Source organism: Salvelinus fontinalis, chromosome 10 (genome assembly GCF_029448725.1).
Source record: "Salvelinus fontinalis isolate EN_2023a chromosome 10, ASM2944872v1, whole genome shotgun sequence".
Lineage (NCBI taxonomy): Eukaryota > Metazoa > Chordata > Actinopteri > Salmoniformes > Salmonidae > Salvelinus > Salvelinus fontinalis.
Genome location: NC_074674.1, coordinates 13,631,150 through 13,645,789, shown reverse-complemented (window position 1 = coordinate 13,645,789; position 14,640 = coordinate 13,631,150). Strand labels below are relative to the sequence as shown.

The 14,640-nt window shown below is 45.9% G+C and overlaps 1 pseudogene; it reads right to left on the bottom strand.

The window, feature by feature from the left end:
• Positions 1 to 9,633, bottom strand: part of LOC129863650 (cAMP-specific 3',5'-cyclic phosphodiesterase 4D-like) — an 81,933-nt pseudogene extending 72,300 nt beyond the window's left edge.
• Positions 9,634 to 14,640: the final 5,007 nt, after the last annotated feature.

Sequence of the window (14,640 nt, the reverse complement as noted above, 5' to 3'; positions counted from 1 at the left end):
ATTCCATGCTGTCACAGTTACCAGCCCTTTCAAGCTTAACATCCTTATCATTTATCGCCCTCCAGGTTCCCTCGGAGAGTTCATCAATGAGCTTGATGCCTTGATAAGCTCCTTTCCTGAGGACGGCTCACCTCTCACAGTTCTGGGCGACTTTAACCTCCCCACGTCTACCTTTGACTCATTCCTCTCTGCCTCCTTCTTTCCACTCCTCTCCTCTTTTGACCTCACCCTCTCACCTTCCCCCCCTACTCACAAGGCAGGCAATACGCTTGACCTCATCTTTACTAGATGCTGTTCTTCCACTAACCACATTGCAACTCCCCTCCAAGTCTCCGACCACTACCTTGTATCCTTTTCCCTCTCGCTCTCATCCAACACTTCCCACACTGCCCCTACTCGGATGGTATCGCGCCGTCCCAACCTTCGCTCTCTCTCCCCCGCTACTCTCTCCTCTTCCATCCTATCATCTCTCCCCTCTGCTCAAACCTTCTCCAACCTATCTCCTGATTCTGCCTCCTCAACCCTCCTCTCCTCCCTTTCTGCATCCTTTGACTCTCTATGTCCCCTATCCTCCAGGCCGGCTCGGTCCTCCCCTCCCGCTCCGTGGCTCGACGACTCATTGCGAGCTCACAGAACAGGGCTCCGGGCAGCCGAGCGGAATTGGAGGAAAACTCGCCTCCCTGCGGACCTGGCATCCTTTCACTCCCTCCTCTCTACATTTTCCTCTTCTGTCTCTGCTGCTAAAGCCACTTTCTACCACTCTAAATTCCAAGCATCTGCCTCTAACCCTAGGAAGCTCTTTGCCACCTTCTCCTCCCTCCTGAATCCTCCTCCCCCTCCTCCCCCCTCCTCCCTCTCTGCAGATGACTTCGTCAACCATTTTGAAAAGAAGGTCGACGACATCCGATCCTCGTTTGCTAAGTCAAACGACATCGCTGGTTCTGCTCACACTGCCCTACCCTGTGCTCTGACCTCTTTCTCCCCTCTCTCTCCAGATGAAATCTCGCGTCTTGTGACGGCCGGCCGCCCAACAACCTGCCCGCTTGACCCTATCCCCTCCTCTCTTCTCCAGACCATTTCCGGAGACCTTCTCCCTTACCTCACCTCGCTCATCAACTCATCCCTGACCACTGGCTACGTCCCTTCCGTCTTCAAGAGAGCGAGAGTTGCACCCCTTCTGAAAAAACCTACACTCGATCCCTCCGATGTCAACAACTACAGACCAGTATCACTTCTTTCTTTTCTCTCCAAAACTCTTGAACGTGCCGTCCTTGGCCAGCTCTCCTGCTATCTCTCTCAGAATGACCTTCTTGATCCAAATCAGTCAGGTTTCAAGACTAGTCATTCAACTGAGACTGCTCTTCTCTGTATCACGGAGGCGCTCCGCACTGCTAAAGCTAACTCTCTCTCCTCTGCTCTCATCCTTCTAGACTTATCGGCTGCCTTCGACACTGTGAACCATCAGATCCTCCTCTCCACCCTCTCCGAGTTGGGCATCTCCGGCGCGGCCCACGCTTGGATTGCGTCCTACCTGACAGGTCGCTCCTACCAGGTGGCGTGGCGAGAATCTGTCTCCTCACCACGCGCTCTCACCACTGGTGTCCCCCAGGGCTCTGTTCTAGGCCCTCTCCTATTCTCGCTATACACCAAGTCACTTGGCTCTGTCATAACCTCACATGGTCTCTCCTGTCGTCTGCATAGCAATGATACACAATTAATCTTCTCCTTTCCCCCTTCTGATGACCAGGCGGCGAATCGCATCTCTGCATGTCTGGCAGACATATCAGTGTGGATGACGGATCACCACCTCAAGCTGAACCTCGGCAAGACGGAACTGCTCTTCCTCCCGGGGAAGAACTGCCCGTTCCATGATCTCGCCATCACGGTTGACAACTCCATTGTGTCCTCCTCCCAGAGCGCTAAGAACCTTGGCGTGATCCTGGACAACACCCTGTCGTTCTCAACTAACATCAAGGCGGTGGCCCGTTCCTGTAGGTTCATGCTCTATAACATCCGCAGAGTACGACCCTGCCTCACACAGGAAGCGGCGCAGGTCCTAATCCAGGCACTTGTCATCTCCCGTCTGGATTACTGCAACTCGCTGTTGGCTGGGCTCCCTGCCTGTGCCATTAAACCCCTACAACTCATCCAGAACGCCGCAGCCCGTCTGGTGTTCAACCTTCCCAAGTTCTCTCACGTCACCCCGCTCCTCCGCTCTCTCCACTGGCTTCCAGTTGAAGCTCGCATCCGCTACAAGACCATGGTGCTTGCCTACGGAGCTGTGAGGGGAACGGCACCTCAGTATCTTCAGGCTCTGATCAGGCCCTACACCCAAACAAGGGCACTGCGTTCATCCACCTCTGGCCTGCTCGCCTCCCTACCACTGAGGAAGTACAGTTCCCGCTCAGCCCAGTCAAAACTGTTCGCTGCTCTGGCCCCCCAATGGTGGAACAAACTCCCTCACGACGCCAGGACAGCGGAGTCAATCACTACCTTCCGGAGACACCTGAAACCCCACCTCTTTAAGGAATACCTAGGATAGGATAAAGTAATCCTTCTGACCCCCCCCCCCCCTTAAAAGATTTAGATGCACTGTTGTAAAGTGGCTGTTCCACTGGATGTCATAAGGTGAATGCACCAATTTGTAAGTCGCTCTGGATAAGAGCGTCTGCTAAATGACTTAAATGTAAATGTAAATGTAAATGTAAATGTAATATGTAGCCCCATCTGCTGACATTATGTAGCCCTGTCACGCCTTGACCTTATAGATCCTTTTAATTCTCTATTTGGTTAGGTCAGGAAGTGACTAGGGTGGGAAATCTATGTTTTCTTTTTCTTTGTTGGCCGGGTATGGTTCCCAAACAGAGGCAGCTGTCTATCATTGTCTCTGATTGGGGATCATACTCAGGCAGCATTTTTTCCACCTTAGTTTGTGGGATCTTGTTTTTGTACTGTTGCTTTCCAGCCCTACAGAACTGCATTTCGTTTTGTATTTGTTTTTTTCCCGGTGTCATCAATAAAAAGAAAGATGTACGCCTACCACGCTGCACCTTGATCCGATCCTTCCATCAACGAGCGTAACAAACCCCATCTGCTGACAATATGGAGCCCCATCTGCTGACAATATGTATCCCCATCTGCTGACAATATGTAGCCTCATCTGCTGACAATATGTAGCCCCATCTGTTGACAATATGTAGCCCCATCTGCTGACAATATGTAGCCCCATCTGCTGATAATATGTAGCCCCATCTGCTGACAATATGTAGCCCCATCTGTTGACAATATGAAGTCCCATCTGCTGATAATATGTAGCCCCATCTGCTGACAATATGTAGCCCCATCTGCTGACAATATGTAGCTCCATCTGTTGACAATATGTAGCCCCATCTGCTGACAATATGTAGCCCCATCTGCTGACAATATGTAGCCCCATCTGCTGACAATATGTAGCTCCATCTGCTGACAATATGTAGCCCCATCTGCTGACAGACTGATGGCTACACATTCCAATTCGGTGGATGTTTGTCGAAACAAAATTGTGTTTAACATCTGTAGGTACCTTGCATTTTCATGTGAGAATTCTGATTGAATAAATGACCAGTGTACAAAAACATCAAAACGCCTAGCTCTGGTCCAGGGCATTATCACTAGCTTCACTACTACTTAGTAGAGGAACGCACACTAACGCGCACTGGACCACAGCATCCAAACGCCTAATATTGGAATGACTCCAATTCTGTTCAAATTAATATATGGAAAGGACGTAATAAAATAACCAGGATGGAGTTTCTAAAACTACTTCTATACACGCCATACAGTCTTCTGAGCAAATATGAGGCCCAGATTACAGTACTGATCTCGAGTCTAAACCCATAAACCAGACTTTGATCCATCCCTTCATTGTCGTCTAGGTGGAAATGACCGGACCAAGGTACATTTTCCTTTTATTTAGAATGTTGCCAACAAAACAAGAAACAAAGAAACGACCGTGAAGCTTACTAGGGCTATAGTGCCACTAACAAAGTCAACTACCCACAAACACCAAAGGAAAAAAGTCTGCCTAAGTATGATTCCCAATCAGAGACAACGATAGACAGCTGTCCCTGATTGAGAACCATACCCGGCCAAAACATAGAAATACAAAACATAGAAATAAAGAAACTAGAATGCTCACCCTAGTCACACCCTGGCCTAACCAAAATAGAGAATAAAAGCCTCTCTATGGCCAGGGAGTGACATTCATGCCTTGGAAAGGTGCACCACTGGAGGATTTGTGGGGTTTAGACTCTCAGTAAACTACACACAATACCCCAAAATAACAAAGCAAAAACAGCTTTAAAAAAGGGGAAAAAAATAAATACCTTATTTACATAAGTATTCAGACCCTTTGCTATGAGACTCAAAATGGAGATCAAGTGCATCTTGTTTCCATTGATCATCCTTGTGATATTTCTACAACTTGATTGTGGTAAATTCAATTGATTGGACATGATTTGGAAAGGCACACACCTGTTTATATAAGGTCCCACAGTTGACAGTGCATGTCAGAGCAAAAACCAAGCCATGATGTCGAAGGAATAATCCGTAGAGCTCCAAGACAGGATTGGGTCAAGGCACATATCTGGGGAAGGGTAGCAAAAAATGTCTGCAGCATTGAAGGTCCCCAAGAACACAGTGGCCTCCATCATTCTTAAATGGAAGAAGTTTGAAACCACCAAGAATCTTTCTAGAGCTGGCCGCGAGGCCAAACTGAGAAATCGGGGGAGAAGGGCCTTGGTCAGGGAGACCAAGAACCCGATGGTCACTCTGATAGAGCTCTAGAGTTCCTCTGTGGAGATGGGAGAACCTTGCAGATGGACAACCATCTCTGCACCATTCCACCAATCAGGCCATTATGGTAGTGGCCAGAAAGAAGCCACTCCTCAGTAAAAGGCACATGACAGCCTGCTTGGTGTTTGCTAAAAAGGCACGTAAAGGACTCTTAGACCATGAGAAATAAGATTATGTGGTCTGATGTAACCATGTAACCAAGCATCATGCTGTGGGTGTGTTTTTCAACAGGAGGGACTGTGAGACTAATCAGGATTGAGGCAAAGATGAAAGGAGCAAAGTACAGAGAGATCCTTGATGAAAACCTGCTTCAGAGCTCTCAGGACCTCAGACTGAGGTGAAGGTAAACCTTCCAACAGGACAACGACCCTAAGCACACAGCCAAGATAACGCAGGAGTGGTTTTGGGACAAGGATCTGAATGTCCTTGAGTGTGGCCCAGCCAGAGTCCAGACTTGGACCCGATCAAACATCTCTGGAGAAACCTGAAAATAGCTGTGCTGCGACGTTCCCCATCTAACCTGACAGTGCTTGAGAGGATCTACAGAGAAGAAATAGGAGAAACTCTCCAAATACAGGTGTGCCAAGCTTGCAGCGTCATACCTACAAAGACTCAATGCTGTAATCGCTGCCAAAGGAGCTTCATCAAAGTACTGAGTAAAGGGTCTGAATATTCATGTAAATGTGATATTTCATTTATTTTTGAAATACATTTGCAAAAAGAAAATGTCTGTCATTATGGGTTATTGTGTGTATATTGATGAGGCGGGAAAACAATTGAATCCATTTTATAATAAGGCTGTAATGTAACAAAATGTGGAAAAAGTCAAGGGGTCTGAGTACTTTCCGAAGGCACTGTATGTTTTGTTCTATGAGATCATCTTCATCAGCTTGCTTCACTTTTTGTGAATTTTTTTGATAATGTATGTAATCAAAACAAACATGAAACACATAAAGGCTTCATAATTCCGAAAGGTGATGCTAACCAAACCCCATTCTTTCCTCATTCATTTCCCCCATTATGAAGGAGGTGTGAGCCTAAGTGTAACCGACTGGACTTCATCAGCAGGGCTGTCACTTACTTTCCACTAATGATGGGCTCAGACCGTCGCGAGGTCAGGCCTGGCCTCTACAGGTGGTTATTCCTATCGATAAGATACAAAATGGAGAACACTGAGCCGTAGTCGCTACGGTTTTCGGAGTGCCCCCAATTACCCTTATCACCAGACACAAAATTAAGGACACTGAGCAAGTCGCTTTTGTAGTGTAGTTGTCATTCAGGGTCTCTGTCATGTATCATTACAACCACACACTGGCATCATTTCACCCACTTATCTCCAGTTTTATCCACTGGCAGGCCCATTACTTTCCATTCAGATGGTCTTAAATAAGGTCAGTTAAAACACCAGTTAGACCTCAGTGCAACACAGGAGTCAGGTAGACGGAGCCTAGCTTGTACTCTGTTACCTTGTTCAAAGAGAATGCAGTTACATAAATAGCCAACGTGCATCCTCATGTAGAATGAACTGGGAAACGGGAAGGCAACATTGAAAGCAGGACTGTGCTGTTACTTTTTATTTTTACTTTTAATTTCAGCCTACTTGGTAAATATTTTCTTCTTCTTGAACTGCACTGTTGGTTAAGGCCTTGTAAGTAAGCATTTCGCGGTAAAGTCTACACTTGCAGTATGCGGCGCATGTGGCAAATAAAGTTTGATTTGATTTGTGGAAGGTTAAGACAAACATGTAGGATACATACAGTATATCTAGACACAAGCAAGGATGACTTCAGTCCCTGTTTGATCCTCCTGTTGTGAGGATCTCAAAACAGAGGTAGGAAAACATTGAGGACAGTGGTCTGGTATATAACTATAGTGCATTAAAGATAGGGCAGATGGATAGACAGAGAGAGAGGATGACGAGCAGGAGGAAGAGATGGAATGGAGGATTCCATTGTATCCGGAGCGATAGAATGACAGGGGTAGGCAACCCTGGTCCTGAGTGCCTTAGGTACTGGAGGGTTGAGTTCCAACCAGGCACTACACCTGTCTCTACTAATTACCTACCAACTGAGCTAATCAATTCATTGATTGATTCATAGGCAACATTTGACCAATCTGGTCTCGAAGTCTAAAGCAGAAAAAAAAGGTTTTGAATAAAGTTTATAACTCCTGCTCTAGGGGCTCCATCAGAAGTCCTCTTATTGAAGTAGGCCCAGATGAGTGACTGAGTCAAAAGTATACGATGACTCCAGAAGGCATGCGCAGGGCTGTTTATTGCAATAACTGATGAAGTGTGGCGTCATGCTGTGTAAAAGATAGAGGGCCTGGGGCCCTGGTCTGTAATGTCTGTTTAAATACCTTGATGACTAGTGTGAGCAGACTCATGATATTTCCCTGGGAAAAAGAGTCAAACATTTGTAGCAGGGGAAAATAGACTAGCATAAGATATACTACTTGATTTACTACTTGAGATACTTGAGATGATTACTACTTGAGATGACAGTCACTAGCCCAGATTCCAGGACAAAAAAGTCCCATTTCAAGTAGCATTATTTTTATCGATTTAATACTAGCTTGATGCAAATATTTGAACCTTGGGAGGGATTCGTTGGGAGGCATTTTAATTAAATTCAGAGACAGGGTACATATTGGCAGGCCGATGAGTGATTTACAGCTGAATAACAGGGGCCCACTGATTACTGCAGGGCAGTTTAGTACTGGGTCTTTTCCTAGGGGCCCTATCCTAACTTCACTTTCGGCCCGACCTGACCCCAACAAACTCTCTGGCATTGTTTAAAGTGGCTAGTGATACATTTTTACATAAATTTCCATCAATTCCCATTATTAAAGTGACTGGAGTTGAGTCAGTATGTTGGCAGCGGCCACTCGATGTTAGTGGTGGCTGTTTAACAGTCTGATGGCCTTGAGATAGAAGCTGTTTTTCAGTCTCTCGGTCCCTGCTTTGATGCACCTGTACTGACCTCGCCTTCTGGATGATAGCGGGGTGAACAGGCAGTGGCTCGGGTGGTGTAGGTGTCCTGGAGGGCAGGTAGTTTGCCCCCAGTGATGCGTTGTGCAGACCTCACTACCCTCTGGAGAGCCTTACGGTTGTGGGCGGAGCAGTTGCCGTACCAGGCGGTGATATAGCCCGACAGGATGCTCTCGATTGTGCATCTGTAGAAGTTTGCATCTGTAGAAGTGCTTTTCGTGACAAGCCGAATTTCTTGAGCCTCCTGAGGTTGAAGAGGCGCTGCTGCGCCTTCTTCACAACGCTGTCTGTGTGGGTGGACAAATTCAGTTTTTCCGTTATGTGTATGCCGAGGAACTTAAAACTTACTACCCTCTCCACTACTGTCCCGTCGATGTGGATAGGGGGGTGCTCCCTCTGCTGTTTCCTGAAGTCCACAATCATCTCCTTTGTTTTGTTGACGTTGAGTGTGAGGTTATTTTCCTGACACCATACTCCGAGGGCCCTCACCTCCTCCCTGTAGGCCGTCTCGTCGTTGTTGGTAATCAAGCCTACCACTGTAGTGTCGTCCGCAAACTTGATGATTGAGTTGGAAGCGTGCATGGCCACGCAGTCGTGGGTGAACAGGGAGTACAGGAGAGGGCTCAGAACGCACCCTTGTGGGGCCCCAGTGTTGAGGATCAGCGTGGTGGAGATGTTGTTACCTACCCTCACCACCTGGGGGTGGCCCGTCAGGAAGTCCAGTACCCATTTGCACAGGGCGGGGTCGAGACCCAGGGTCTCGAACTTGATGACGAGTTTGGAGGGTACTATGGTGTTAAATGCTGAGCTGTAGTCGATGAACAGCATTCTCACACACGTATTCCTCTTGTCCAGATGGGTTAGGGCAGTGTGCAGTGTGGTTGCGATTGCGTCGTCTGTGGACCTATTGGGTCGGTAAGCAAATTGGAGTGGGTCTAGGGTGTCAGGTAGGGTGGAGGTGATAACAGGGGCCCACTGATTACTGCAGGGCAGTTTAGTACTGGATATTTTCCTAGGGGCCCTATCCTATCACTTTCGGCCCGACCTGACCTCAACAAACTCTCTGGGAGACAAAATGGAACTTAACATTTGAGTCATGTTTGGGGGGCACCTCAGTCATATAATTTCAATCACTGTGAAAGACCACTATTTGACTTCCCATAACATAACTAAATGCCTCTTCTGATGGGAACACATGCTTGTTTTAACATCTTTAGAACAATGGTACAGCTTAGGCATGTTAATGGTCAACCGTTTAGCTGGTTAGCCAGACATAATAAATTACCCAACTAAACTCAGTTGTACAGATGTAGGATCTTAATTTGAGCCAGTTTGCTACAACAGAATAATAATCCTACAGCAACGGGGATTGTGAATTATTATATGGATTATAATTAATGGACATTTCTGTAGGGGTTGATACATTTTTGGTAAGGCAAAATCAAGTCTGACATTTCATAGTGGAAATGACACATTTCAGAACCTCAAATACACTACATGTTTTAAATTTCCTGCAACAAGGTGATCAAATGAAGATTCTACATCCATAATTTGTATTATTACAGAGGGGGACACAGAAGAGATGAAATACAAGAGATGTGTAGGATTTGCTCTCACATGTCACTGTTGATGGAGGAGTTCCTGGACATGGACCTGGGTGAAAGGTCGTAGTCCGAGTCGGACCGGTAGAGGAAGGACTCTCTCCGCTGGCTGTGGACAATGTTGGCCTGCAGGAAGAGCCCTGACCCCGGGCTGACCATGGGGTCCAGCGGGATGCGCCCTGGCGACGAGCCATTATCCACGTCGAACCTACGAAGAGAGAGACCGAGATGGAAGGTTAGAGGAGAGGTGTTCACATTCACAATCTTTCGTTTTAAGCTGAGAATACATGGTTTTGCTCATTGGTGTGCCCCTTTTACATTTTTTATTTATGGGAAATATTCAGGAGAATTTTTTTCAATTTACCCAGAGGTAAAAGTTACATATTGAACAACCTGATTATAGCCTCTGTAGAACTATAATGTGATAATAAGCAACATGGGTCAGGATACTGACTATAGGAGAATGGAGTGTATAATAGGTGTACAATTTCCTGACACACAAACACAGGTGAATTGCTGTCACACCAGCCTTCGCTTTGGCTCCCCCTCCTGTCCAGCTCAGGCATTTGGCATCGCCTGCTTTCTAGCTGCTCCCGAACCAACTGCTGGCAAACTCCCTTCACTCGTCAACCCCGGATTTATCTCGTCATCATTACACACACCTGGTTCCAATCCCCACTCTATCATTGTATATATACTCCCTTCCAATTGTCTTTGTAAATGTTACTTGTTTTCCTGAGAGGAATCTCTCCTATTTCCTGATTAATTTATATTTTGCACCTTGGGTTCGCCCTGTGCCTTTTTGTTTATGAAGATCTATTTGAGCACCACAGCGTTTGGGTTTTGTCCCGCTTTGATCTACGTTGCTTAAATAAATTGAGTAGTTCTAAACCTGCGACTGTCTTCTGCCTACTCCTCTCTACACCAGTGACAGTTAAGTAACGGTTACTCAAACTACAATAACCAGGGATGGGGAGTAACGGATTACAAAAGAAACTAACTGTAATCTGCGAGTGGGATAGACGTCAACATCTACAAATTATCGAGATATCAAAGTGTCACCGATAGAGATTCTATTAAATAAATTAAGATTTCTAATTCGTAATTCTATGGGTTCACCCAAAAAATGTATTAAAAAAATTGGCTGAAAGCAAATGCAACATATGGCATTACATTTTTCATATGTCATGCAATTAGCAATTTTCAGCAGTACTCAGAAGAATGCCATTCCATGATAGCAGCATTTATTATTTTTAAATGTTTTGAAGCAACGAGCCCTCCATGACAAAAACATAAACAGAGTAGGCTAATAAGTCCTTTGTATTTGGGTTATGTTCAGGTAAAACAATTTGAAAAATCCATATTTCCAAGTCCTTTTCTCAAAAATCACAGGGTATTTAATTAATTGAAATCACTGGAAATCTGACAGACTTTGGTTTTTAATGTAAATATATTGCCTACTCGTTTTACTATCTGTATTGAAGTAGAAAGCAATGGGTTAGATGCCTTCGTAACCCATAAAATGAAACATCCATTTAAGGTCAGCTATTTAAACTCTAACATTGATTTATCTTGCAATAGATGTCATTCAATTGGTAATATTATTTTTTGTCTTCTTCTAATGCCTCTTAAGGGGAAAGTAACTGAAAGTAGTCATATTACGTTGTGGGGTTTGGGTAATCCAAAATGGTACAGGTAACTAGTAACTTTTTAAATGTATTTCACCTTTATTTAACCAGGTAGGCCAGTTGAGAACTAGTTCTCATTTACAACTGCGAACTGGCCAAGATAAAGCAAAGCAGTGCGGCAAAAACAACAACAGAGTTACACATAAACAAATGTACAGTCAATAACACAATAGAATGTATGTACAGTGTGTGCAAATGAAGAAGAGTAGGGAGGTAGGCAATAAATAGGCCATAGAGGTGAAATAATTACAATTTAGCATTAACACGAGTGATAGATGTGCAGATGATGATGTGCAAGTAGAGATACTGGGGTGCAAAAGAGCAAGATGGTAAGTAATAATATGGAGATGAGGTAGTCGGGTGTGCTATTTACAGATTGGCTGTGTACAGGTACAGTGATCGGTAAGCTGCTCTGACAGCTGATGCTTGAAGTTAGAGAGGGAGATAAGTGTAGAACTGTAACGGCTTACATTTTAAAAGTAACCTACCCAACCCTGACAATGACGTAGTTGTCGTCCTGCTGGGGTTAAGAATGGATTAGCGTCTGCCACAGTGGCAGCACATAGGCAGTGGGGGAACCTTGGGAAAGCCTGTGTATTCAAACAAAGTTATCCCTTCAGAGAATGGCCTACACACACATTTGTGCAGACAGACAGACACACATATACACACACCACCCAACCGCAGGCACACAAGGGATGACGTCATCCCCAGAGTGACCGTACGTACGTACCCCAACCAGAAGCCATGGATTACAGGCAACATCCGCACTGAGCTAATGGCTAGCACTGCCGCTTTCAAGGAGAGGTTCTCTAACCCGGAAGATTATAAGAAATCCCGCTATGCACTCCGACGAACCATCAAACAGGCAAAGCATCAATACAGGACTAAGATCGAATCGTACTACACCGGCTCTGACACTCGTCAGAAGTGGCAAGGCTTGCAAACCATTACAGACTGCAAAGGTAAGCACAGCCTAGAGCTGCCCAGTGACATGAGCCGACCGGACGAACTAAACTACTTCTACGCTCGCTTCGAGGCAAATAACATTGAAACATGCATGAGACCACCAGCTATTCCGGATGACTGTGGTCACGCTCTCCGCAGCCGATGTGAGTAAGATCTTTAAACAGGTCAACATTCACAAGGCCGCAGGGCCAGACGGATTACTAGGATGTGTAATCAAATCAAATCAAGTTTATTTTATATAGCCCTTCGTACATCAGCTAATATCTCGAAGTGCTGTACAGAAACCCAGCCTAAAACCCCAAACAGCAAGCAATGCAGGTGTAGAAGCACGGTGGCTAGGAAAAACTCCCTAGAAAGGCCAAAACCTAGGAAGAAACCTAGAGGAACCAGGCTATGAGGGGTGGCCAGTCCTCTTCTGGCTGTGCCGGGTGGAGATTATAACAGAACATGGCCAAGATGTTCAAATGTTCATAAATGACCAGCATGGTCAAATAATAATAATCACAGTAGTTATCGAGGGTGTAGCAAGTCAGCACCTCAGGAGTAAATGTCAGTTGGCTTTTCATAGCCGATCATTAAGAGTATCTCTACCGCTCCTGTGAGCATGCGCTGACCAGCTGGCAAGTGTCTTCACTGACATTCAACCTCTCCCTGTCCGAGTCTGTAAAACCAACATGTTTTAAGCAGACCACCATAGTCCCTGTGCCAAGAACACTAAGGTAACCTGCCTAAATTACTACTGATTCGTAGCACTCTCGTCTGTAGTCATGAGGTGCTTTGAAAGCCTGGTCATGGCTCACATCAACACCATTATCCCAGAAACCCTAGACCCACTCCAATTTGCATACCGCACCAACAGTTCCACAGACGATGCAATCTCTATTGCACTCCACACTGCCCTTTTCCACCTGAACAAAAGGAATACCTATGTGAGAATGCTATTCATTGACTACAGCTCAGTGTTCAACACCATAGTAACCTCAAAGCTCATCACTAAGCTATGGACCATGGGACTAGACACCTCCCTCTGCAACTAGATCCTGGACTTCCTGACGGGCTGCCCCCAGAAGGTGAGGGTAGGTAACAACACATCTGCCACGCTGATCCTCAATACAGCAGCCCCTCAGGGGTGCGTGCTCAGTCCCCCTGTACTCCCTGTTCACTCACGACTGCACAGCCAGGCACGACTCCAACACCATCATTAAGTTTGCCGATGACACAAAGGTGGTAGGCCTGATCAACGACGAGACAGCCTATGGGGAGGAGGTCAGAGACCTGGCCGTGTGGTGCCAGGACAACAACCTCTCCCTCAATGTGACAAAGACAAAGGAGATGATTGTGGACTACAAGAAAAGGAGGACCGAGGCCCATTCTCATCGATGGAGCTTTAGTGGAGCAGGTTGAGAGGTTCAAGTTCCTTGGTGTCCACATCACCAACAAACCAACACGAAGACAGTTGTGAAGAGGGCGGACTGAAAATATTTGGCATGGGTCCTCAGATCCTCAAAAGGTTCTACAGCTGCACCATCAAGAGCATCCTGACTGGTTGCATCACTGCCTGGTATGGAAACTGCTCGGCCTCCGGCCGCAAGGCACTACAGAGGATAGTACGTACTTCCCACTACATCACTGGGGCCAAGCTTCCTGCCATATAGGACCTCTATACCAGGCGGTGTCAGAGGAAGGCCCTAAAACTGGTCAAAGACTCCAGCCACCCTAGTCATAGACTGCTCTCTCTGCTACCACACTGCAAGCGGTATCGGAGCACCAAGTCTATGTCCAAGTGGCTTATAAATAGCTTCTACCCCCAAGCCATAAGACTCCTGAACAGCTAATCAAAGGGCTACCCAGACTATTTGCATAGCCACCTCCCCACCCCACCCCTCTTTTACGCCGCTGCTACTCTGTTATTATCTATGCATAATCACTTTATTAACTCTACCTACATGCACATATTACCTCAATTACCTCGACTAGCCGGTGCCCACGCACATTGACTCTCTACTGGTATCCTCCGTATATAGTCTCACTACTGTTATTTTACTGCTGCTCTTTAAATACTTGTTCCTTTTATTTCTTATTCTCATTCATATTTTTTAAACTGCATTGTTGGTTAGGGGCTTGTAAAAAAAGCATTTCACTGTAAGGTCTACACCTGTTGTATTTGGCACATGTGACTAATCAAATTTGATTTGATTCCCCTTACATTACGGGGGAACCATACCACACCAGGCCCCTACCTACATCATCATTGGCCTTATCCGTTTCAATCCGATCCCTGAAGACATTTCAGCCAAAGTGGGCCACTTCACAAGGAGGCCTATATCGAGGTCTGGGGCTGATGAGGCCTGTGTGTATTCATGCTTACGATTGTCCTCTGTCTCTACTATGACCATGCTCTCTCCAGTACGTCAGTCTTTGTGTGACGCAAAGGGCCAGGGTCTATAAATATAAATGCCACCATGACATAGTTATTCCATTAGATAAAAAAGTGTAACAGCAACTTCTCCTGTGTCTTGCTTCATATCGGTGTCATATCGGTGTCACAAGTGTTCTGTGT